This window comes from Pleurodeles waltl, chromosome 4_2, assembly GCF_031143425.1.
Source record: "Pleurodeles waltl isolate 20211129_DDA chromosome 4_2, aPleWal1.hap1.20221129, whole genome shotgun sequence".
In the NCBI taxonomy this organism is placed as follows: domain Eukaryota; kingdom Metazoa; phylum Chordata; class Amphibia; order Caudata; family Salamandridae; genus Pleurodeles; species Pleurodeles waltl.
The window spans coordinates 983,208,939-983,235,892 of record NC_090443.1 but is presented as its reverse complement, the minus strand read 5'-3'; the positions used below and the strand labels follow the sequence as shown (position 1 = coordinate 983,235,892).

General features: G+C 43.1%; 1 long non-coding RNA gene across 1 annotated transcript in view; it reads left to right on the top strand.

The window, feature by feature from the left end:
• The window catches only part of LOC138293564 (uncharacterized), a 34,274-nt gene extending 9,696 nt beyond the window's left edge, over positions 1-24,578 (top strand). The window contains exons 2-3 of the long non-coding RNA XR_011203044.1: positions 14,754-14,968; positions 22,355-24,578. This is a non-coding gene — a long non-coding RNA (uncharacterized lncRNA). The remainder of the gene's footprint in view (positions 1-14,753; positions 14,969-22,354) is intronic.
• Positions 24,579-26,954: the final 2,376 nt, after the last annotated feature.

Sequence of the window (26,954 nt, the reverse complement as noted above, 5' to 3'; positions counted from 1 at the left end):
TGTGTAGGGGGTGTGTATATGTGCATGTTGGGGGTGTGTGCATGTCGGGGTGCGTGTATGTGCATGTCGGGGTGGGGGTATGTAACATCTCTGAGGGTGGCAGGGGGGTGGAGGGTGTGGGGGGAGGACTAGTGGGGGGTGGGGGAGACCCCTATCAGTGCCAGGGAAGGAATTCCCTGGTCCCGATAGTGCCTACCGCCATGGTTCGCATGGCGGTTCCCGACCGCCAGAAACCGCGGCGGTAAGCAGGGTCATGATACCCTTGGCGGTCTTGGGTCGACCGCCGGGCTGGAGAGCGCAACCTCCAGCCCGGCGGTCATGACCGCCGTGGCGGTCGGAGTGGTGAAGTTGCGGTCGATCGCGGCGGTGACCGCCGCGGTCAGAATGCCATTTTTGTTACCGCCGGTCTGGTCGCGGTCCGACCGCCGCCTCTCCGCCGACCGCCAGGGTCAGAATGAGGGCCATAATGCTTCAATATTATGAATGACAAAACTCCACTTGTTTTCCACTTGTTGCTGCCGAATGGCCCAATTCATTAATTAACCGGCTGAAGATTGTTTATGCTGCATCCAATGCTGTATCCCTCATGCAACTAACGAACAAGATTGTGCCTGTGTGAGGTCACATTGTGTGACCTTGACGTGATACTCTGGAGTTTACAATTGGTGTCCCAGAGTCTCATGCGCAGTGTGTGCGTGCTGCCCTGCAATCCTAACGGCGCGTATACGTGCTGCTCTCCACAATCCGCTCTCATCCGTATGCCGCATGCTAGAGGCAGAATGCACTGGAGGTAGTGGATCGTCTGGGTCTCGCGCATCAGCGGTAGGTCACGTGTGCCTTACCGTATATTAGCGCTTTGACCAAGTTCATCTGGTAAAATAAATCCTTCAGTACGATGAGAATCTGTGCTAAACTTGACTAAAGTGACGTACCGCACCACCAACAAGGCTCCTCCTTCAGTGAATAGTTGCAGTGTGTATTACGAAGTCACCACAAAATGCTTGTACGCTTTCTTCCACGCATGAGTGCGGGTCCAGATGCTCATCACCAAATTGTCTTGCTCACCTGTGTACATATACACTTCACACTGATCCCTGTGTACACAACTTTATTGTCTGGAGCCATGGCAGGCACATCCTCCTGAAGCCAGCAACTGCTGTTATCTGAACCCAATATTCTGTATTCTACACAGAATACTCAACTCCCTTCAACCTTATACATAGCAACAATAGAATTAGAACTATGGAACATAACAGCAATTCATTATTTTAAAGTTGCATTACACACAGTATAAGATAGACTGTTACAAAACACGCAAAATGTTTAAAATAAAATGTTGCTTCCAAAATATAGATTTTAGTAATACCCAGAGTGTACTGATACAGTTGTTTTACATTACTGTCCCTTCAACACCTGCAGGTGTAGTCATTGCAATATAAATACAATTACAATTAAAACTATGCACTTCACAGCCCAGTTGTTAACTCTTTGCCCTACTGCTCAAAAATAATACACCATTGTCATCACAAAGCTTTGTGTGATTAGGTCAATTCTTTACATTTGCTGATTAACTAGTAGCGCACATTTGCGTTTCTTTCAGGCAAGCGCCCTGGCACGAAGGCTTATGTGCCCGAGCTGTCTGTCTGGCTTCAGTTTCACAGCACAGGAGACTCACTGAATGACGCTTCAGCTGAGGCATTTAAACTGTCGGAATTAACCCCCTCTGTACGGTTGTGTTTTTGCAAAAAGTAGGGGTAAGGGTGATTCATAATGAAAGTATGGGCACGTCGTGCCCGTCCGATCCAACCCACTTTGACCACTGTACATTATACATGTACCCACCCAACGAGCTAAGCTCAGAATATACGTTTGTGCAAGTTTCAAGGTTTCTTTTTTAATTATTATTTTACAGCAATATAAAACTAAGCATAGCAGTTAAGGGCGTGGGCAGGACATTTTTTAGCAGTGAAAAGATAAAATAAATATATAATTTAAACTAAACTATAAAACAGTGCCATAAAGTCCTAGCTTTCTGTATTCAGACATGTCTAAGCACGGCACAAAGCAGTGAATTCTGAGAGTTCAAGGGGCTTATTTAGGAGAGGCTTGTGTTGCCGTTGCTCCAAAAGGTTTGATGCATCAGTGGTGCAAACACTACTTCAAATCTATGACACAGCTCATTTGCTCAAATGCATCTTTTTTTTTAGACAAAAGCTGCGCCTAAACCAGGTGCACTATGCAGAAATGATAGGTAAAATATCTTGCAAACCTAACACAGTGATATTTATGGGTTTAGCAATGTGTGATGCATCATATGGATGTGGCACGCAAAGCCTGAAATATGCCAAAATGTTTGCACATCACTTGCCCAGGCATAGGAAATGACACGCTGGCTGTGGTATAAAAACCTGAACATCCCAAAACACTTCGGCAAGCTAAGCTACACCATGGAGGTAGTAATCCTGGAGCTTGGTGTCACAAGGATCCCAACACCACCACATAGGTAGTGAAGATGGAGGGAGTGTGTGTTCCGGGAGTGCATCTCCCTCATCAACCTTAGGGAGGATGAGGCGATAAAATTCTATAGGCACAGGAGGGAGTCCATTATAGAAGAGCTCCAGAAGATAGGGCCAAGTCTGCTGCCACCAACTGCCAAGTCCACCATCATTCTTCCCCAGGTAAAACTGATGGCTGTGCTACACATGATGACCTCTGGGTCCTTCCAGGTCACAACAGCAAGAGTGGCAGGAATAACACAGGCATCTTTTTCTGCCATCTTGCCCACTGTCCTAGATGCCATCATTCGCCTCACACTACAGTACCTCCTCTTCCCCAAGACACAGCAACACCAGATGAAGACCAAGCAAGGCTTCTTTGCCATTGCAGCATTTCCACGTCTTGGGTGCTATGGATTGCACAAATGTGCAATTTTTCCCCCAGCTGAAACAGCTCACCTGTTATGTAATAGAAAACATATGTACTCCATCGACGTCCAGGCCACTGAGGATCGTCTGGGAAGGTTCACCAATGTTCTTGCAAAATACGCACGAAGCACTTAAGATGCCTACTTCTTCAGGCACAGCATAATAAATGAGTGCTTAAGTAAAGGAAATTTGAGATTGGTCTACTTGTTGGTAGGTAAATCTGAAGTATAAAATATACCAACTAAAATCTAGAAATGTATGACAGAATAGTCATCTCTGTGTCTGGTGAATGAGCTAGGGGCATCTGTATGAAGGGTGTACCTCAGACGTGCACCATGCATCATGGTACATGTTAATATAAATCCCTAAGTCTGGTATGTCAGGACACCCAAAGAAACTTTGCATGGTTTTGAATGGCAAAACATTTTGGACTAATGCAACCCTATGCGAAATGCTGTATTGCAACACTGTGTGCAAGGGAGCTGTTCCATGTATGTTATGTGAGTATTTCTATTAAACATGCATAGATGATGATGTGCATCATATATACCAAATAAGGGACACCTGGAAATGCTTTTGAAAAATAGGGCCCCCCAACTGATGTGTATGAAAAAGAAATAACTGTAGTCCCTGAAGTCACTACTGCTTCTAAGCGTGCTGCATTCTGTGGAACACATATATAGTCAACTATGTCTCTAAGGGTAGGGTTGTTTATATGCAGGAGTGTGTGCCCTTCCTGCACAAAGACAATTCTGCATGCCACACAGGCACCCTTGAACCAAGGTGCAAGGGTGCCTATGTTCATGCTAGGCACCCTATTGGTGCAGGGTTAAATGACAGGAATATGCTGTATGGCCAAAATATGTGTACTTCCCTTTCCCAGTGACACAGTGCAGCGTAGATAGGTGTCATGCAGTGCTCTACTGTGACACTTTCCTAAATATCTAGTCACTAGTGCTGTGCACATAGTAGGAACATTGTACTGCAAAATGTAGATAATAATTTCACATACTAACATTGCCTCACTAATCTGTCAATGCCAGTAGCTATAGAACATCTGTGAGTTGTAATGTTTCATTCCACTTAATGTGAATGGACTGAACCACATCATTTGCACTGGTCAACAAATCACGTCAAAAACCATGTGTATGCCAGACAAGTCCACATGAGTACAAAGGCTACACAATAGATGAGTGTCTCTTCAATGGTGTATCTGCTGTTGGTATCAGTCAAAGTTCCACAAATTCAGTGGTGTGATAGCAAATACTGTGAAAATGAATAAATGAGGGTGCGAGGCTTGATGCCCTTGGAATAGGTGGCTCTCTTCTGAGGCTCGGAGGAGGAATAAGAGGCCTGAACCTTTTTTTTTGGATCCCAAGTGCGCTTGGTCGTCCTGTGACATCGGTCGACCTTTCCGGATGTATTGCTAACCCTTTGGTAAGCCTTTTCTTGTATGGGAGTAAGCCTGGGGTGCTGATATCCGGTTTCCCATGTACGGCATGTCCTGAGCAACCAGAGAATGCGGACCTTAGTGGCATAACGTGAGCATGATCATGAGCGATGAGGCTTTGGGAGTCACCACTGTGCAGCCAGAGAGCCCCAGGAGTACTGATTCCTCCCTGGAATCACCCAACATGGAGAAGCTAGCACGCTGAAGGAAGAGTGCATCTTCCTCTCTCCTTGGTGTCAAAGGCTCTAAGTATTACATTTGCCTTCCTCTTTCAAGTTGCTTTTTCTTTTTTTTTTGGATAACTCATTGGGAATTTTCTTCTTTTTCTTTCCCATCAATGTTCTGATTAAAATACAAAGGTTTTTTTCCCCTTTTTGATTACAATCCATCTCCCTAACTGTAACATTCCCTTGAGGCCTGATCAAATTCTGCTCAATCAAAAATATTGGCCTTATCAAGATATGCGATACTTATGAATACCTATTCTTAACTCTCCCCCCAATATACTGATCTAATATAAGTTGAAAAAGGAAAGACAAAGCAGGAGGGAAAGGAGAGAGGGTATGGAGGGATGAACCGAGAGAGGAAAGGTGCATGAAAGAAGAGCTATAACCCATCAGAGAATGTAGAGAGAGAGAGACAATTAGACTAGACGGAAATTAATGAGAGAATAAGGACAGCGTAAAAAGTATCTAGGGGACTACAATCTTTAAGTGACTATCTCCTTGGGGTCGAAACTGCCCCTGGTACTATCATCCGCAGCCTTGTTGAAATGCGACTTATCACTGCAATAATCTTGCCTCTTTCTCCAATATTATTAGCCTGGATTTAACATAGGAGAAAGAATCATTTCCATTTTCCATCCACTTTCACCCACCAGGTTGAAATGTAAACATATTAGACATCTGTCATGTAGTGAAGCTTTAATGACAGACCCAACTAACAAAGACCCTCCATCCACCATAGTAGCCTCTCAGAACAGCAATGGACACTTTACTTAAAGAACTGTTGGACATTAACCCCTCGGGTGCCTCGGATGTAACACTTACGTCCTAGGCAGCACCTCTCGGGTGCCCAAGACGTAACCATTACGTCCAACTAGGGGCCCCCGTGGGAAGCGGTAGCGCTCCCCCCGGGTGCCTCGCAACACCCTCTCATGGGAAGAGATTGAAGGGGAATCGCTTCCCCTTCCACCCCCAAACTCCTGTGGCGTCTGATGACGTCAGCGCGCGATCGCATTTCTCCTCCGATCATATGGAGAGGGAGAGAGGCAAGAAAGGAGAGGAAAGGCCTTTCCTCTCCTTTCATGTCTCAGCATTTCTGCTGCCCAATCGCAATGCGATCGGGCAGTAGAAATGCCACTAGACACCAGGAAATGTTTGTTTTTTAATATTTAAACATAAGGGAAGCAGCCCCTTGGGGAAGGGCTGCTCCCCAGGGGGGCAACATATTTGTAGGCCATTTCTGCCCCCCCCTTCTCCCCCCCGGGGACAGATCGGCCTATTATAATTAGGCCAATCTGCCACCAGGGGGGCAGAAAACCCTAGACACCAGGGATCTTTTTTTGTTTTCTTTATTTTATTTTTGTATATGTGGGGAGCGATCCCTTAGGCAAGGGTCGCTCCGCTGGGGGCAAAATTAATTTTAGTCCATTTCTGACCCCCTTGGAGGCAGATCGGCCTAGTGTAATTAGGCCCATATGCCCCCAAGGGGGGCAAAAACTACTAGACACCAGGTATTTTTTGGTATTTTTTTGCGTCAATATCACACAAGGGGAGCGACCCCTTAGGCAAGGGGGGCAAATATATTTTAGGCCTTTTCCCTCCCCCTTGGGGTCAGATTGGCCTATTTTTATTAGGCCGATTTGCCCCCAAGGGGGGCAGAAACCACTTAGGCACCAGGGATTGGTGTGTGTGTATGTGTGTGTTTTGTTAGGGGGGGCAGCCCGTTGGGCAAGGATCGCTCACCATGCGGGCACATTAGTGTTAGCCATATCTGCCCCCCTTGGGGGCAGATCGGCCTATTTTTGGAAGGCCCATCTGCCCCCAAGGGGGGCAGAACGCCATCAGAGACCGGTAAAGATTTTTTTTTCAAAATAAGAGGGTGGCGGTATGGCCATACCCCCACCCTAAATAGATGGGGCCAAAGTTGCTCTGCCCACTAGTGGGCATATGGGGCAGTTGCCCGAAGCCACACCCAGGGGTGGCAGAAAGTCTACTAAATGCCAGGGAATTTAAAAAAACAGTGTGGTGATGGCTACCAAGCAGTATGGGCCTGTTTATGCCCCCACCCCAACTGAAGGGGGTAACAGCCCTTCAGCTCTCGCCAGCACACAAAAAACATCTTATTCCACGGCAAGCAAGAGGACATTTGATTATTCTGAGTTTTGGTTTTACATTTGGGCCATGAGAACTTGGCTAACTCTCAAAATCGACCCTACTTGGAATGGTGAGGGCTGCACTTTTTGGACTTTGGGACGCTGCCATGTACAAAAATCCACAAGACCTAGACACATCTGAAAATTAAACATCTGGGTGAGTCCAGGGTGGTGTGCTTCACATGCACTCCTCACCATTTTCCTACCAACAATGCCCTGCAAAACTCCAACTTTGCTGGAAATCACACATTTTTCCCCCCATTTTTGTGATGGAACCTTCCGGAATCTGCAGGAATCCACAAACTTCCTACCACCCAGCATTGTCACATCTATACCGATACAATTTCTGCCCCACTTGTCAGCCTAAAATTGTTTTTTTTCAAACTGCCCTTTTGGACCCAATTTGGTTCCCCCTCAATTTTGACATGTTTTTGGCGCTTCCCTGTCACAGGTACTTGGCCCACCTACACAAGTCAGGTATCATTTTTACCAGGAGACAGAGGGGAACATTGGGTGGTAGGAAATTTGCGCCGTTGCTGTGATTCTTCAGCTAAATTTGAGGTTTTGCTGAGGATTCTGGGTAAGAAAACATTGGGGGATCCACACAAGTCACACCTCCCTGAATTTCCGCGAGTGTCTAGTTTTCAGAAATGTTTGGGTTTGGAAGTTTTCCCTATATGGCTGCAGGTAGTTTAGTGTTTGATAATATTGATGTGTCCATATAGGGCATTTCCTCTCACGAGCAGTAGGCCTACAAACATAGGTGAGGTACCATTTTTATTGGGAGACTTGGGGGAATGTTGGGTGGAAGGAAATTTGTGGCTCCTCTCAGATTCCAGAACCTTCTGTCACCGAAATGTGAGGAAAAAGTGTTTTTTTGGCCAAATTTTGAGGTTAGCAAAGGATTCTGGATAACAGAACCTGGTGAGAGCCCCACAAGTCACCCCATCTTGGATTCCCCTGGGTGTCTAGTTTTCAAAAATGCGCAGGTTTGGTAGGTTTCCCTAGGTGCCGCCTGAGCTAGAGGCCAAAATCCACAGCTAGGCACTTTGTAAAAAACAGGTCTGTTTTCTTTGGGAAAATGTGATGTGTCCACGTTGTGTTTTGGGGTATCTCCTGTCGCGGGCGCTAGCCCTACCCACACAAGTGAGGTACCATTTTTATTGGGAGACTGGGGGAACGCTGGGTGGAAGGAAATTTGTGGCTCCTCTCAGATTCCAGAACTTTCTGTCACGAAATGTGAGGAAAAAGTGTTTTTTTGGCCAAATTTTGAGGTTTGCAAAGGATTCTGGGTAACAAAACCTGGGGAGAGCCCTACAAGTCACCCCATCTTGTATTCCCCTAGATGTCTAGTTTTCAAAAATGCACAGGTTTAGTAGGTTTTCCTAGGTGCCTGCTGAGCTGGAGGCCAAAATCCACAGCTAGGCACTTTCCAAAAAACACATCAGTTTTCTTTGGGAAAATGTGATGTGTCCATGTTGCTTTTCCTGTCGCGGGCATTAGGCCTACCCACACAAGTGAGGTACCACTTTTATCGGGAGACTGGGGGGAACACAGAATAGCAGAATAAGTGTTATTGCCCCTTATGTTTCTCTACATTTTTTGCTTCAAATGTAAGACAGTGTGTAAAAAAGACATCTATTTGAGAAATGCCCTTCAATTTGCATGCTAGTATGGGGACCCCAAAGGTTTAGCACCGCAAACCCTTTGTTGATGCCATTTTCAGGGAAAAAGACACAAGCATTCTTCTGCAGCCCTTTTTTCCCATTTGTTTGAAAAAAACAAAATTTTTGCTGTACTTTGGCTAATTTCTTGGTCTCCTTCAGGGGAACCCACAAACTCTGGGTACCTCTAGAATCCCTAGAATGTTGGAAAAAAAGGACTCAAATTTGGTGTGGGTAGCTTATGTGGACAAAAAGTTATGAAGGCCTAAGTGCGCACTGCTCCAAATAACCAAAAAAAGGCCTGGCATCTGAGGGGGAAAAGGCCTGGCAGCGAAGGGGTTAAGAACTTGATTACTTCAGCAAATAATGCAGTAACTGCGACTGCCCTGAAGTACAGTGTTTAAGGGGGTAAGTTAACCAATTTCAGTCACACATGCAAATAATGGATGATCGCCTCACTGAGGTTGAAACACAAATTGACAAACTCCCTGAACACAGTCAAGACATTTGATACCTCCCAAAAAAGCCAATTGATTTGGAAGATCGCAGTAGAAAGGTCAATATTAAAATTATTGGTCTTCTAGAACTGGAAAAGGACAATATCTTACAATTCTTTGCTAACCTAATCCCAACTCTGATGAAACTTACATTTTTCTCCACAACTCGAATTTCATTGCATCATCGAGTACGTTAAAAAAACTCTACTCATACCTCACAACCTTGTCATATCCTGGCTTGTTGCCTATGTCATCAACAGGCTCGACAAATCATAACGAAGGCAAGAAAACATGGCCCATACACCTACAACAAAGCACTGATTACCATCACTGCAGGCTTTTCTGCTCCTACTAACTTTAAGAGACAGCAGTTCTTGGCTCTCCGTCCTCCGTCCTAGGTTGGAGAGGAGGGAAATTAAATATGGTCTTGTGGAACTGGCAACTATGATCATAACATATCAACGAAAAAACAAAGAATACCCTGACCTTGACATGATGTATAACTTTTCATAAATGAATTTGTTGAAAAAGAACAAGAGATGGAACATAAGTTTACCTCTCTATCAGCTGCACATGATCTGAACAGTAACACTTCTTCACACTAAGACAAACGTGGTTGATAGGAAACTGTGACAACACAAAAGGATGATGGACGGAGTGCTGAAACTTTTCAAACACTCACAGATCTGGGTTTAATCCATTGTTGTTTTGCTCACCATGCCACCCCAGTTTGGACCCAACCATATGCAAATCATTCTTGACCCTGTTCCCCATGGGAATAGTATAGTTGGACGAGCCAGGCCAGGCCAGGCCCCCCTTGGACCAGAAACAAGCATCCTGGGACTGGTTTCAGGCCTCCTCAGCCAGGTTAGCTTGAATCCAGTGGCACAGTGTATAAGGAACCCACATCTGGGCATACCCTAGCCTCTTAGGGCAACTTTAGCAACACAAAAGGATGATGGACAGTGCTGTAACTTTTCAAACACTCACCCACAGTCACAGATCTGGGTTTAATCCATCGTTCTTTTGCTCAACATGCCACCCCAATTTGGACCCAGCCAAATAAAATCACTTTTGACCCTGTTCCCCATAGGAACAGTCTAGCCCAAACTACCAGGCCAGGTCCTCCCTGGACCAGAAACAAGCATCCTGGAACCGGTTTCAGTGTATCATCCCTTCTCAGCCAGGCTAGCTTAAATCCAGTGGCACAGTGAGCAAGGGACCCACGTCTGGGTAGATCGTGGCCACGTAGGGTTACTTTAGTAACACAAAAGGATGATAGCCGGAGTGCTAAAACGTTTCTCACTGTGACTCACAACTGGCAGTAAATTTAAAACTTGGGAGGGATCAACATTGAGAGATAAATCAAGATCACCATTAAAACATGAACATGGTCATCTTCAATATCCATATTACCATACTTCACCAAAAATGTGTAAATTATCCTTCGTATTCTCTCTCATTTCTTCTCTTCTTTCTTTTTCTTCCTCATCTCCATCCTCATGTCCCCTTGCACCACAAGTTTGAATGTTATCAGGCCGTACTTTGTAGCTACTGTATTTTTTGACCCTCCCTTTTTCTTCTTCTTTATAGTGAAATGGTTTATCCATATACTGCTGGCCACTTGTTTGACTCAACAAACACATTCTAAAACTCAGTTTATATATGTGATATTGTTACTTGACCTTCATAAGGCCGATGACCTTGCTTACCTCTACACTACATCATCTTATACGCACCTCACCTATCTGTGAAATTTGCTCTTAATAATATTTACACATCTCATGCAGAGAAATGTTTATTTTGTATTCACCAGAGACACTACGAATGTGGGGAAAAGCCTGGGAGACTGTTAGCTTACCAATTACATCAGCAGGAATAATCTAGAGTGATTCCTGCTATTAGAAAACTCTAAAGGTGAACTACTTACGCATCCCTCAGAGATCCTGTCCCAATTTCAGAATTATTATGAAACATCCATAAACTGCTTAGATCCAAAAGAAGATGATGCCTGTTTCTCCAAACTCAATCTCCCTAAATTTACACAGGCACAGAAAGAAGAATTAGAAGGAGAAATAACAAGTGATAAAATAATTAAGGCTATTGACTGTTTGGCCACTGGTAAAGCACCTAGGGAAGACAGGTTTCCCAGTGAATTTTGTAAAATTACCAAAAATTACACACAGCCCAATCTTGAGATCTGTTTTTAATGAGGATTTCAATACCTACCATCTGACTTCTTAAGGGCCCATATTATGGTTATTCTTTATCAAGGTAAAGACCCTTTAGAATGTTTTAGTAATGGACTAATTTCACACAAAAAATGAAATGTTAACATTTTAGCCAAAGTTTTAGCCAATTGTCATAATTTGGTCATTACCTCTTTAATAGAGCCATCCCAAGTTGGGTTTGTCCTGGGCTGATTCTCTACTAATCATCTCAGCACTATTACAAATGTATTATGGCAATTGCAAAACAACAATTAAGAGAAAGCTCTTCTTGAGATGCGAAAAAAGCTTTTGATAGAATAGAATGGGATTTGGCAAAGATTTTGACACTTTAACTAGTGGCATGTATCATTCACTCACGGCAGCCGTCACCTATAATAGATTTACAGACCCATCTTTCAACATCCATCATGGTACTAGACAAGGTCAAATGCTTTCACCACTGTTGTTTCTCTTGGTCTTAGAACCACTAGCTATAGCCATATGATATAATGCTGATATCAAGGACATTGACACAACTTCTGGGGAAATCAAAGCATTTTAAATTTGCAGGTAACATTCTTTTGACTGTCTTGTGCCCAAAAATATCTTCAACCTCTTTAGTCTCTCAATTAAACACATTCTCAACTCTTTCTGACTATAAAATGTATTCAACTAAATGTGAAGCCCTACCAATGACTCCCATTACCACTAAAGCTTGTATTAACAGCCTCCCCTTTACATGACTACACTCACAACTAAAATATTTAGGGATATTCCTTAATAGTGGTCTGAAGGATATGATTATAGACAACTTAAGTCTTATAGTTGAGCAGACCTAAAGAGATTTTCAACGAAGGGCACTTTTGAATTTATCACTCTGGGGCAGAGTACAGATTATAAAAATAAATACAACTGTCAAATGCAACTATATTTTTGGGATGTTTCCATTTTCCATCCCAAGACCTTTTTTGAAAGCAATTACTTCCACAATATCCTGGTTCATATGGGGGGCGATAGACCTAGTTCAGATGGCCCAAAGTTACATTCCTGGTCAGGAAAATGGGGCTTATGTCTTCCTCATTTAGAAAATTATTGGTTTGAATAGTGACTAGCCCACTCAATTTATATGTTACCCACTCATAGGAATACTCAACATTGGGTTAAATTTGAACAGTCCCTACTCCAATCCAATACTGAACTGGTAATATAATATACTAAAGGTCCGCAATGTACAAGCTTTACTAACCCCATCATTTATTCCTCACAATTAGCCTTGCAGAAGGCACACACGCTCATGAATATTCATATTTGTCTACATTCTCAAGCCCCACTATGTACCAAAGCAGACATCACATATAAGGAGGTTTAACTCAATTGGATTATCCGGGCCAAACATAAAATACACCGCATTACTAAAGTGTTCACACAACAACATTTTTTAAAATCATTCAGAAGTTTACAACTAGAATTCAAGCCCCCTTCATCACAATTTAATAGATATACTCAACTTTCATCTTCCCTTGCTTTAAGTATGGCAAAAACTCATGATATACCATCCCAGTCACCAATTGCACAGTATATTCACATTTGGAAAAACTTTAAGGCTATTGGCTTTTGTCTTTATGCCTTTCTAATGGATCTTTTCTTTTCTATAGAAATATGGGATACTTTATTGGTAAACTATAACAAAGGACTTAGAGACTCCTGTCTTAAATTCAATTATTTTAAAATACTGCAGCGTTCGCACTGATCTCTGGCCAAATTATACTCAGCCAAACTTAGTCCCGATTCCCTCTGTTGGAGATGTTGAGCACATGACTGTGACATAGTTCTTATATTGTGGGAATGTCCAAACAGATTAAGGATTACTTGAAGGAACATTCTCCTATTCATCTCTCTTTAACACAGCGTCTATCACTTTTACACAACACTTCAGAATTACCCTCATATCCATCCATCAACAGGCTTTCCGCTTTTCTCAGAAAGTCAACATGCTACATTTCTGGCTGACCAGTGTTACTCTGACGATTCACTCATCGCTTGGATACAATTTGAAGAGGCTAAATCTGAAAAAATGGTTTCTTAATTAAATAACAGTTAACATCATGTTGATCATATACGGGGCCGATTTTTAGGTTACGACAATCCTAACTTTAAATGTACACTTTTTATTGATGGGCCTTTATATATTCAAGGTATATTGTTTACATAAACTCCTTTGTTTTGTTGCATACATTTATATATTGATGAGACAACTGATCTCAAATGCATGTTCAAGTGTTACTTGAAAAAAGTTTTGTTCCTTTCCTATTGCTATTTTGCTTATCCTTGTAAGTAGCATCAGTACATTATGTTTATATGATAGTATGTGATTGATGATCATTACTTGTTTCATTTTGAAAAGTTAAAAAATAATTGAGATACAAGAAAAGGTAATGAATAAGTGTGTCACGCATGGCAGTATATATGCGTATGTTGTCCAAAGTTTCAGTAGCAACACTAGAAGAAGTATTTGCAAAGTCCATGTGTGGCATGCAATGTAAGTGTAGGCCCAACAAATGTATGAATGTCAATATTGGGTAGCTTTATGCCACCAACTGTCCAAAAGACATATATGTCTCAGCCATACGGGCAGTCTAGGTACACACATGCACATAGGTATTGAGCCACATTGATATATGTAAGCACCAGTTTTGTGGTGTAAGTTACCCAAATGAAAAGCATATGAAACCAGCAATGTGCAACTCACAAAATCAAACACATTGCTGTCAAACATGTCATACATCAGTCATGAACATAGATTAAGATGCAACCTGTAAACGGCATCAAAGTATACAGAGGATACCAATTTCAACATTCACAGTTCACTGCAATGATGACATATGCAAGGCATAGAAGCATAGAATGCTCTTCAAGTTAGAGTCATGCACATACATGTGAAAAACCAAAGTATTGTATCCAGGTCTGTAGTAGACAGCTGCTTGTAACAACATCAGTGTGTCCCACATAAAGGAGGCCCACATTGCAAGACCTATGTAGCAATCCAAGTGCACCAGGACAACTTTTCTGTCAAAAATCAGGAGCTGAAGGAAGACAAATTGTAGAACAATCCATGTCACATGTTTGAAACTCACCACATATTCACACCAAATTCACATGCTAAAGTAAGTGAACAATTAAAAGTCTGTATCAATATAATGTATGCCAGCAATAAAATGAGTGGCTTCACAGTTACATATGTATGTGTGAGTGTTAAACATGTTGGCAATGTCACAACCTACCTAGGGAGGATCAACTGGCCGAAAACCTGATCAATAATCTGTTACTTTACACATGTAGTGAGTGCACATAACATAGAGTGATCAAGAACCTCTCAAAATACTGATCACAGTAAGCTACTGGATAAACATGACAGTCACGATGTAGAAGTGTCCAAAGTATTAGGGAATGCTCATCATATGCTATTACAAAGAGAAATGGAAGAGATGCGTGTAAACCAATGGGCAACACACATTGTTAAATATTGTAAGAAATGTGTATGAGTTATTCAGTAAACATAACATACAGACAGGAATGTTGCTGTAACAATGAGCAAATTCACTGACAGTTGTAATTTCTTTTTTTCTTTCAGCTGACCAAGGATATGGACTCCAGCCACGGGTCATAACCCCAATTGCACATCGCCAACTGAGCCGGCCTGCAAGATTTTCCTAGTATGTGCCATCATCCACAACATTTGTGTACCTACAAATGTTCCATAGGACATGGATCATGATGAGCAGGAACCAATAGAGGAGGAGGAAGAGGCAGCAGAGCATGGAGGAGAGATTCAACACACAATGGCTGGTAGACGCGACACAACCACATTGTGCAAAATATAATTACTTAAATTACTTTTACCTTGATAGACAACATTTCAGAAAAGAATCGAAATGTTCAACATAAAAATAAGTGTTTGAGCTCATTCTTTGTGTTGGCTTTTATGTCACAGTGAATATAAACATCCAAGTCACCTACATCTGCTCAACTAGGGCCCTCAACATGTAACAATCATATCAACAAACCTGTTGAGCAACATGGAGCCATGCCTCTTATTAATCAATCTACCTATATGGAAATGCAGTGTGATGCAGTGTACTGCATTAGGACAGGCATGCCACATTTCCAATTCCAAAATGTCCTCATGCACTTGAGCAGTGCAGAGCTGCACAGCTGCAGTCTTGCTGTGTTCTGCCACAGGAAAGTGTGTGACAGATGGTAGCTTGCAGAATGGCAGCGCTTTGTAGGAACTAATGTTGTTGCAGATACCATCACAGGTAATGAGTGATAGTTGTCATGGACAAAGGCCCAGTGTCATGTGAACATGTAAAACTGTCACTTGTAAAGAAAACATACATGCATGTGTGGACAACTTCAAAACAGAGCACATGTGACCCAGTTCCTGGCTACATTGTGACATATACCACATCATGCTACAGTTCATAAATCACACATTTGCTATGTACTGTACAGCACTGCAATAGGATCAAAGGCGTGTGACACAACAATATGAACAGATGACATAGTACAATGAGTAAATAGCCAGGGAAGTATGACATTGGAGGTGTTTTTTCAAATATCTGAACACCTGAAGTATACAGAGATGTCAAGAGTGTGATTTCTGTATATCAAAAGATAGACAAAAGTGTATGTGTATACACACTACTTCATTGCACACGGTGTGATGGAAACATTTGGATATAAACTTACCTTAGGATGGCAAGAGTAGTGTACCCCTGCCATGAGTATACAAGTGCATAGTTGAGGAGATCACTAATCTTGTATGATCTAAAAGGAAAAATGTTAGCTGAGTGTGTGCTATCACATATGCCTGTGTGAGGGGATGCTGTCCTCTTGCCAGCAGTACCATACAAGGGCCTGCCATCAGAGTATATGTATTGCTACTAACTTTGACAGGAGTAAGACAGAGATAATGTGTGTTTGGCATCATTGTGCTCATTGAACATCCGTAGTAAAAATGACTATGTGACCTTGGTTCACTGCAGTGAGGCCCAAAGGCTCACTCATCTATTCCAAAGATCTGTTGCTGTGTGTCATATTCACCCCTTCCCAGCAGCATGTTGTTAGAAAAAAGGCCCATATTTTTGAAAAATAACATAACTGTTATAGCGCAGTTGTGCGTCATAAAATATAGCATGAGCTAACGCCATGCCTTAGAATCACCTGTGCTCCATATTAAAAAAATGATGCACGATGGCTACAAGGAATAGCTAATGTCATGAAAAATGACGTTAGCCTGGGCTGGGCGGCGGCAGAAAGAATGGCACTGGGCGGATTAATGGCAAAATATCTGCCGCTAGTCAGCCTAGCGTAATTTTTTCACACACAAGCAGCTAAAAAATGACTCCTGTCTAAGTATAAACAGGAGTCATTACCACAACCCCAATGCCCAACTCTGGGGACCAGTGTCCCCAGGACAACCCCAACATACCCAGTGCCAGCCAGAGGGCCACATGTAAGTAACCCCCGAGGCACATAATAGTAAAAAATATATACTTACCTAAACTCACCTGGGATGGGCTCCCTCCACCTGTAGTGTCCCTGTAGTGTGGGTGGGGGTTATGCTGGGGGTCGGGGTAGGCATCTGTTTGCCCAAAATAGGTACACCATGGTGGAATTCATGCTGTTTCCCTAAGGAAATGGGCCTGCCTGCACATTAGCACCTGGTCTGACAAGGTGTTAAATAATGCCGCAAAGCGGGCTTAGCACCATTATTTAGGTCCGCTTCCTACTTGCGCGTCATTTCAGCTTTGGGAGTTAAATATGGCGCTGGGGGAGGATAGGGCCTTTAGGAAGGGAACGCCTACCTTGCATCTCATTGACACAAGGTGGGTTGGCGCTTCCTAGAAATGGCGCTACTCCAATATTTTGATGCTAGATGGGTCTAGCATCAAAATATAAATATGGAGTTAAGTTAGTGCCAATTTAGCGTCAAAATTAATGACGCTACGGCGACGCTAATCTTCCATAAATGTGGGCCTAAGTGTGTATGATATCACAATGTGTTGAACACACGTACCTGTGCTACACATACACAACAGGAAAACTGCAATGTGGAACAGTGTGCACATGCTGAGAATGTGTGTGCAGCAAGAGTGTGTCTAGCACAGTCCAAAGAGAGAATAGTTCCAAACAGTGTGCGATGAACGAGCGTAGGTGCTGCACGTCATGATGTTTGTTTCAATGCTACATATGTGGCTCATAGTATAGTATCCATAATGCCATGTGACTGTAAGCAGAGGGGCATATAATGACCATAGGCACACAGTGCAGCACCGATAGTCTCCATAACGCACGGCTATGTGTGAAATAAAATTGCAAGTAATGTTCTGTATCTAACTTTATTTTTTAAAGTCATGCCTTTTTGTAGGTGCTGGTGCTGTTTTGGCTGCCTATGCCCAACGCAGGCCCACGTGCACCACAGGGCAAGGATGCCACTATTGCATGCAGGAATGTATGTGAGCATGAAAGTGCTGCTTACTGCTAAGCAATATATATCCTGCGAGCCATATTCCACTATGTGTGCTGCTAAACCCAGGAAATAAAATTAAATAACAAGGAGATTTTCAGGTTTAACTCCATGTGATGTCTCTCCTGGGAAGGTTGAACTTATTGGCGCATTTCCAGGTTCTACTGGTGTTGTATATTTGTTAATGCATATATAACCATCAGATGCGAATGGCTACCCACATGCAATGGTGAAGGAACCTGTCTCTGGTGCAGAGTGAGGCAATGCAGTGATGTGCAATATGTTGTGTCTCTGGTGATTAATGACACTTGTCTGGCCTACTCAAGCTGGCCTCGTTAGCCTCAAACAATAGACAGACAGATTTACAAAGCACATTTACCATGGTACATAGTCCAAGCCCCACACATATTGGTTCAGGCATATAGCCCTGAATACAGACATGTCTGTACCACCACATTACATGGTGGCACTTGGCTGGCTTTTCGGTCAAATATGTGTCTGCTTGACAGTCACACGTGCCATATTGGAATTACAACAAATCTTTTTCACTAATCTAGTAAATCTGTAAACTGTCTGGCACATACACTGTAGAATGGCTGATCCAGCCTGTCTCTGTGCTCCCCTAAGTGTATGTTGCATCCGTAACACATCTTATGGCAGGAATCCTGACAGTTTTACTGCATAAAGTTTTTTGGCAGTATCAGGGATATAATAGCATTGCACATAGGTGTAGTAACACATATACATGACCTAATTTCTGCATCACAGCAGCTACCTACGTCCACCAATGCCTACGGCAATCCACAAAGGGTAGATAAACTTGAAAAGATCACAAAACATTACAATGTTTACGTGGTTTCCCTCACAATAAATTGTTGCACAATATGTCACACCTAAGAAGGTAAAATGTCACATATAAGCACACCATGGCCAATGAAAATCAAACATCAGCAGATTGATTATTTGTGTGGTAAAAATCCTTGACCAATGAAAGTGTGCCCAACGTGTGTTTTCCTGCACTGCACAATCCTCTACAGTGGATCCCACACATGGCACTAGTTGCAACAGTCGTAACTTGTGCATCCATGCCAATGCGTGGAAGTGATTTCAGATGTGCTCTAATGCACTGTGCGTTCATTGCACATTGGATATTTCAGTAGCGATGTCTCAAAATTACGCAGATGTAGCAGATTGGCGGGATACATCCGATAAATTGCACAATGGGTGTGGTAGTTACTTTCAGCTTCTCTTAGTCTGTGCTAGTGCAGGAGGGTTTTTTGAGAATAGGTGTTGGTTTTGTTAAAATATTATCATTGTTGGCATGTGGTCTGACCCTGTATTGTGCAAATTGTTTGTATTTTGTGCCTTTTTGTTGTTAATTGTATCTGTTTTGTCATTGTATCTGTGTGTCTGTAATTTTAGGGGTTTAATATTTTAGGGGTAGTGAGTAGGTTAAGGTGTGTTATTTTGGGTGTGAGGTAATTTTGTTTCATTGGCCATGTCAGGAGAGGGTAGGGCCAACAATTTGTCTTAAGCTGAGTTGGGAGCCTTTAATGCTCCTGAGCCATTACCTGCTAAACATGCTGGCATCACGGGGCAGGGTCAGCCACGGCTACTCTGCCAAGGAGCAGGAGTGCTTGGAGAGGGTTGTTGGCACATGTCAACAGTGTTTAGAACAGAGCACACCGCCCACCAACTAAAACACCACTGGGCTGATGTGGTGTCCCGAGAGGATGATCTGGTCGACCACTTTGGATCGGAGATTGGTGGACCCGTAGCTATGTATGTATGTATGTATGTATGTATGTATGTATGTACCATCATCATACAGATTTGTTTGTAACACTTTTAAACCAGTGTAAGCATGTAAAGGGCAGATCATTTATTGTACTGGTTAAAATGTTCCATTGTAGTGCTACGCAATCGTCAACTCTTGCCCCAGGGGCCTGTTCAGTGGGTTGTGTATGTGTTTTTGGATTTAAGATACATGTGTTTGGAAATCTTACCTGAATTCACATATCAAACCAAACATTTTGTAACCCAAAACAGGTGGTGTGAAACGAGAAAAGTCATGTTCCTTCTCTAATGTGAACCCTTTCCTGTGTGCTGCATTGTTCAGTTCACATAGACAGATGAAATGTATCTGGCAATTGTATTTGTTCACGTAGGATGGAGCTTTCATGTGAAAACATTTACACATTCAGTTGGAAGGGAGCATGATTTGCTGCTAGTCATCACTCTGTGCAACAGGGCCATTAATAATAGTACCTTTGAACATACAGTGTAAACCTGCCCTTTTCCACTGCTGCATTACCTTGGTCTTCCCAGAGCCAATATTTTCCTCCTGTGTCATGATGCAAGGGGACCCGAGGTGATGCTGCCCACCAGTACACATAACATCACATGTCTGAGACATACTACAGGCATGTGATGTCAGCTATATCTGAGTCTCAACATCCAGCCACCTCTGTCATGCAAGGTGAATTGCACCATCCCCTATTCAGTCATATACAAATGTGTGTCTAATGTGTTGAATCTCATAATTCACTGGGATGTCATACTACTGTCAGTTGAATGTAAACTGTGTATATTTGCATTATTTACAATGCAATATTCAAATGTTTGTCTTTGAGGTGGTCATGCTCCACACATGAGTGATGAGGTAGAAACATTTTGGGATCTCACCACTTTCGTTAAGTGGGATAAGTACATGGTTATAGCTCTGTAAGATTTATATTTGATTCATGATAGTGGTGATGTGTATGTGGATGTATCAATCACCTGCCAAAAAACTACACTAAGTGTACCAAAAGAATTAAACTTATACCCGGATTATTGGTAAAAGGCCAAGGACAGATGTCAACGTGCATGTAGGGACAATGTATGCAGGCACACAGGTAGCATGCATCTGTAACAGCTGTGTTGATATTTGCTTAACTGCAGTTTTGATGCTTATGGCACAAGTCCCATCATCTGGCCCTTAATTAGTAGATGCTCAACACAATGTAAATTTAACTGAAAACATATGGCATAGACCTTACATACAATGTTTCAGCAGGTGTTTCATAAAAGTGGAAAGGGCTAGGCTAAGCTTGCCTGGGCACGGTTTGGCAGCCTATGTTCATATTTGAGTATGCCACTGGTGCTGATGAGCTGTAACACATTACCCAGACAGTGTTACAAAGTGTTTTAAAATCTCATCTCAAAATATACGATTTACAATAGGCTTGTGTCCTAATGCCTCTTCATCATACTATGCAATACATGCTGCATATGCTACATCTGTCCTGCATTGTGGACATAAGACATCTCACCATGTGTGTCTGTAAGAGTGTGACTACATTATGAGTAGTATATTGGTCAGATCATTTACTTAACTTATCTGAGGTGTGGCAACTGTAATCCAGCCTCAGGAGAACTTGATCAGCCCTCAGAGACGTACATGTCCTTGTTATATGAATAAGAGTGACAGAGGATCATTAACCCAGATGTCCTGGTGGCTGTGAGGGTATAGGGCTGCGACTGTTATTAACGATGGTGTTAGACAAAACATTGCCACACTGCTTGACTGATTCGCATTGTGAAGGTAGATATCCTGATGGCTGGGTTATGGACATATGGCTTGGCAGGTCATATGAGGATGTCAGATTTCCTAGCTCGGTTCAACTAGAATAATATGGGAAACAGTGGCCACAGGTGACTTGTCTGCACATAGATGTAAATTGCAATGCCAAAATCATTGCTTTATATACCCTATGTCTGATTTCTCAGGGACATTCATGCTATGCAAGGTACATAGCGATGTTGATGCACTGTGTAAAAATTCACATGCAGGGATGCCCAGTTCCAGGTGCATACAGCCCATTACACTGCTCACATACTGGTTGGGTCACTTGGACTGGCTAGCAACAACGCAGTCAGCCTTGCCTCATGGTACACAGTTCCCTTCATCATACCCCACATTGTTCTTGTACAGATGGGTACCCCAGCATACACACACACATTTCTGAGATGCTTTGGCAAGAAAAGATTGTGTAGGATGGAAACCAACCTTGGGAGAATGTGTGTACAGACATTTGTAAAGATTTAGCTCACCATCGTATTGCTACCTGAAGTTATTTGTCTGATTCCCTGGAATAAGTCTGAGGTGCAGTTGTTGTGATGTACTGCAGTTATGTCTTGCAGGAGGTAGCCAATCTCCCTCCATCTATGCATAGTCTATATGGCACTGAGTAAATCAAGACAGCCATGTCTGTTGCCTTAGGTTACTCCAGGTGAGTAATAAAATGCAGAAGCACACTACCTGTACTTGCTTAACATCACGCATTTCACATATGGCCAAATGACTTACCCGCTTGCATGATGTAGTACCAACAGCCAGATGTGCAGACCTCGACCGTGTGTCCTAGTCCGTATTTACACATCATCATGATTGCTAATCACTGTCATGAAGGATATGCAATTGGAAAACTGAGAGACTACATTTCAATATCACATACCTACACACTGCTAGCACTTGAGTCAGTTTGCTTTGTTTGATTTGGGGTGTATTTGTTTAGATGGTACATTGTCCAGATCCCTTTTGCCATATTTGTGGTTGGTGTGGGCTGCCAAATAACATTGTATGATAGTGTAAGCGTATTCTTGGAGACATCATGTACATTTTCATCTGGAACTGATATGTTATTTCTTTACCTCCCTAGATTACATGACAGCAGAGGAGGACAATCAGCACTGACTGCGACTGGAGTGCTACCGCCACATCAGGCATGTAGGCAAGGCTTTTCGCAAGATGGGTGTGCGATATGAGAAGGCAGAGTCGGCGGGTACCTTGAATGCAGAAAGGCCGGCACCCACAGGCTGATCCAGTGGCACAACAGGAGGGAGCACAAGAGCAGGTGGACACTAGCCAACCTATTCCAGTCACATCTAGTGGCTCTCATGTGGCAGGCCGTCAGCTCATGCAGACAGCACTTGCAAGTGACTCAATGTTCCAGAACCAGGTTCTGAAGGACTTATCTGAACTTAAAACGCGCATGCAGGCAATTGAAAATGAACAGGCAAGCCTTTGTGGCATGCTGGTGCCAAAATACTGTGGATCGCATCAGTGCACACATTTAAAATCCACCCTTGTCCAATCCTATTTCCCTGTTGTTAAACTGTTTTGTATTAGTTGTATTAGTATAGGCATAGTGTTAGTTAGGATTAAGCATAGGTTTAGTGGTTACATATGTTATGATGTACGGTAGTTATATTTAAATGTGTTTTTATAGTATTACTTTTTTTAAGAAGGTGAGGGCTTAACGTGTAGCTTAACGTGTACTGTGTTATAAAAAAAATTAAATATACAAAAATATATTTATATTTGCTTAGGAATACCTATTTAGGTAGTGTATGTTTAGGCTGTGGCAGTATTGTGCTGATCTACATGTATTAAGTGTTGAGGGCCTGATTTTTAAATTGGCATTTGTGTTTAGTAGGTAAGATTAATTTTAGATAAGATAGCATAGACTAGAGGTAAGGTCAGTTAGGATAGGCTAGGTAGGTGTAGGTAGTGTAAGATTAAGTAAGTTAGTGTAAGGTTCTTTTAAGGTTAGGTAGCCTAGACTAGTTAGATGTAGTTAGGTCACATAGGTGCAAATTTATACATTTTGACGCAAAACTGTGCTAATGCAGTTTTGCGTCAAATTCCTCAGCGCTTGCTAGCATCATTCCATAGCGGGAGCAGTGCACCATATCTATGGATTGATGCATGCTGGCGCTAAAGAATGACTAGCGTCAAAAACAAAGACGCTAGCCGGGGAGGGTGGTGGTAGGGACAAAGGCGCTAGTGGGTTAGAAATGACTCTAGGCTGGTTAGTGGCAATAAATATGCTGCTAACTAGCCTGGCGTCATTTTCTGACACACTATTACCCAAATATGACTCCTGTCTCAGTAAAGACAGGAGTCATGCCCACCACCCCAATGGCAAGCACCGTCCCCTCGGCAAGGCCATAAAACCCAGTGCCATGCAGGGGGCCCCATGTCAGGGACCCCCAATGGCCCACCAAAATAAATACTTCTATACTTACCCAGGATGAGGTCCCCCATCCTGTTATGTCCTTCTGGTGTCGGTGGGGATGTTGATGGGACTTGGGATGGGCATCTGTGAACCCATTCCATGGTGTTTGGCCACGGAAATGGGTCCACAGGTACCCTAACGCCTGGTCTGACACAGGTATTAAATAATGGCACTAAGCAGGCTTAGCACCATTAGGTGGGTCTGCCTCCTCCGTGCGCGTTGTTTCTGCACTGAAGGATCGATATGGCACTAGGGGGTTAGCGTCATGTTGTGGACGGGAATGCCTACCTTGCGTCTAATTACAGGAAGGTAGTTTGCTGCATCCACAACATGAGGCTTACTCCAATATTTTGACGCTAGATGGGTCTAGCATCAAAATATAAATGTGGAGTTAGGTCAGCGCCATTTTAGCGTAAAAATAAAAGATGCTAAAACGGTGCAAACCAAGTATACATATGCACCATAGTTTGTATAGAATACATTTCTTTCAGATGTACGATGCTTTTTGCATGGTGCAAACAGGGAAATTTGCTGTTTGCACCATGCAAAAAGCACATTGCGATGCTCATTCCCATTTTGCGAGTCGGTAACCTGGTTACCGACTCGCAAAATAGGAATCCGACTCGCAAATAGGAAGGGGTGTTCCCCTTCCTATTTGCGATTCGCATCGCTATGTAGAATTGCTTTGTGACCGCGAACGCGGTCGCAAAGCAATTCTCAGTTAGCACCCATTTCAAATGGATGCTGACCTATTCGCAAAAGGGAAGGGGTCCTCATGGGACCCCTTCCGCTTTGTGAATGGCCCTGAAAACATTTTTTCAGAGCAGGCAGTGGTCCTATGGTGTCTCCAGCAGGCCACCATCCCTGTGAGTGCTGCGAATCGGAAGGGGGTCGCAAATTGCGACCCACCTCATTAATATTAATGAGGTGGGTCTTTGCGACCCCCTTCCGATTCGCAGATGGTGTCAGGGACACCATCCAGCATCCGAATTTGCGACTCTCGAATTGCGAGTCGCTCAGACTCGCAATTTGAGATTCGCAAATTCGGATTTTGCTACATCTGGGCCCAAGTCATCATTTCAATAATTATGAGTTGGTAAGGTGGAGTGAGTTGAGTTGAGAACATGATGTAGCAATTTGCCTGCAGTCTTTGTAGTTATATGTTGCTTGGTCCATCTATCTTATATCTGAGTGAAATGTGGTGCATGTTCCCTCTTTAGGCACAGTAAATAGGCCCCATTTTGTATTGTTACTAACAGCACAACACAGGTAGCATACAACTATTGCATGCAGTGTGAAAGTCATACGACAGGTATTTTTGGGATCTGTTTGTCAGTACAGATTACAGATTTGTGATTGTGCAGGGACACACGCAGGTTCCTGCCACTAGCCCACACACCCTTGCACCATTGTGCAAGGGAGACATTGTATGGCTGGTTAAAAATCAAGACTATGTTCACACTTGCTTGAAGAACCTCCATCATCTTTGACAATGACTACTTGTAAAGTGTGGCGCTTCTTGCATGTAATTTTGTTATAGTTCTTGCACAGTTTGAAACACATATTTTTCAAATTTACTTTTCCAATGGGGGGGTGATGTTTGTTCTTGGTTCTGTGCTCTGGTTCCTAATCAGTAATATGTGTGTATATTGCACAGTTGATGTCATGTTTGGTTACACTCACACTCAATACATGTGAGGCGTCTCAGGGGCTGAGGAACACATTTAACACTGCCAGTTTAATCTGCTCAGCCACATCATCATGGCACTACACAGCCAGGGACTCACCAATCTCACACACCATCTACCTTTCCGACAAACACTCATGGACCTCTGGTATACATAACTTGCATTCACCACAGCTCTAATACTCACTTGTACAAAACAGGAGTTAGTGTGGTCTCTAGCATGGCAGACAACACCTGTGGGTCCTGACCCTGCACATCAGGACAACTGAATGCAATGTGGTTTCATGCTGGTGACTTTACACATGGCTCTTCACATGATCCTACATGGAGACACTCCACATAATGAAGCCCGGGATCACCTCTCAGGTGAAAAGTTGATCCTCTGGAAACCCCATGCCATTCCATTAGTTCACACTCCACTTTTGGCTGTGTAGCCCCAAGACAAACACATTTGTCTCATGGTGCACCTGTATTGTCACAGTAAGGTTAGGTATATTGGTCATTGATGAACCTCGTCCGCAACTGCCACACTCTCCTGTCCGGGAAATCCTGCCACCAACTCAGTTGGGATGAGTGACACCACCTGCTCCTCCAATGGGTCCAACTCCTCCTGGTCATTGATGACACTTACCTGTAGATCAACCTGGTCCTTGAACGCAGCAGGAACTCCTGCCAACAACATTCAGTTTGAATGAGTGATGTCACCTGCTCCTCCAGTGGGTCCAACTCCTCCTGTTCTCTGGTCCTCCTCTGGTTCGCATGACTGCCCTCGGATTCTTGGCCAGTTTCTCCTTGGTCCTGCGCTTATAGACATGCCACCTTTTTTTAAGCTCTGACACTTTCCTTTTTGCTTGGCCAACACTGTTGATCTTATCCAGTATGACTGCTAAATGGCTTTCTTCTTCCCTAAAGGTAATTATGAGGTGACAAAGAGAAGGTGTTCATTTTTTGTCACCTCATCTCTTAATACTTGGTTCTCCTCCTCACTGAAATTGCTCTTCCCCTAGACTTCTGTCTGGACATGTTGACTGGTGTTGGGGTTGTTGCCCTGACTGCTTGTGCTTGCTGCTCCCTCCATTTCTTGCTTTTGCTGAATTGCAATTTTTTTTAATGCACCATTTTTTGGGCTTTCCAATGCATGACACACTCCTATTTGACACAAATCTGATTTGTGGCACGTAAAAAAAATGCTTTATGTGCTGCAAATGAGCTTTGAATCACATTTGGAGCAGATGCGTTACAACACTGTGCGCCATCCTTCCCGCTGATGTGTTAACATTTTTGACCTTATGGACATGGGGCGTCCTACTGCAAATATGGCACATCCATGTCACTTCATCTGACGTAATGCAGCTCAGCTTTTTCTGATGCAGTTCTGCGTTGCTGCACTAATGCATCAGTTCTCATAAATCTGGTCCCACATTTTTAGATCTACCTTGACAGAGCAGACTGATGGGTCTTCCTCAGCTAGAGTGGTGGGGGGAGCTAACACCTGCACCTCAATAGGGCTGTGCCTGTCCTCACACTAAGCAGTCTCAAACCCCCTGGAGTGTG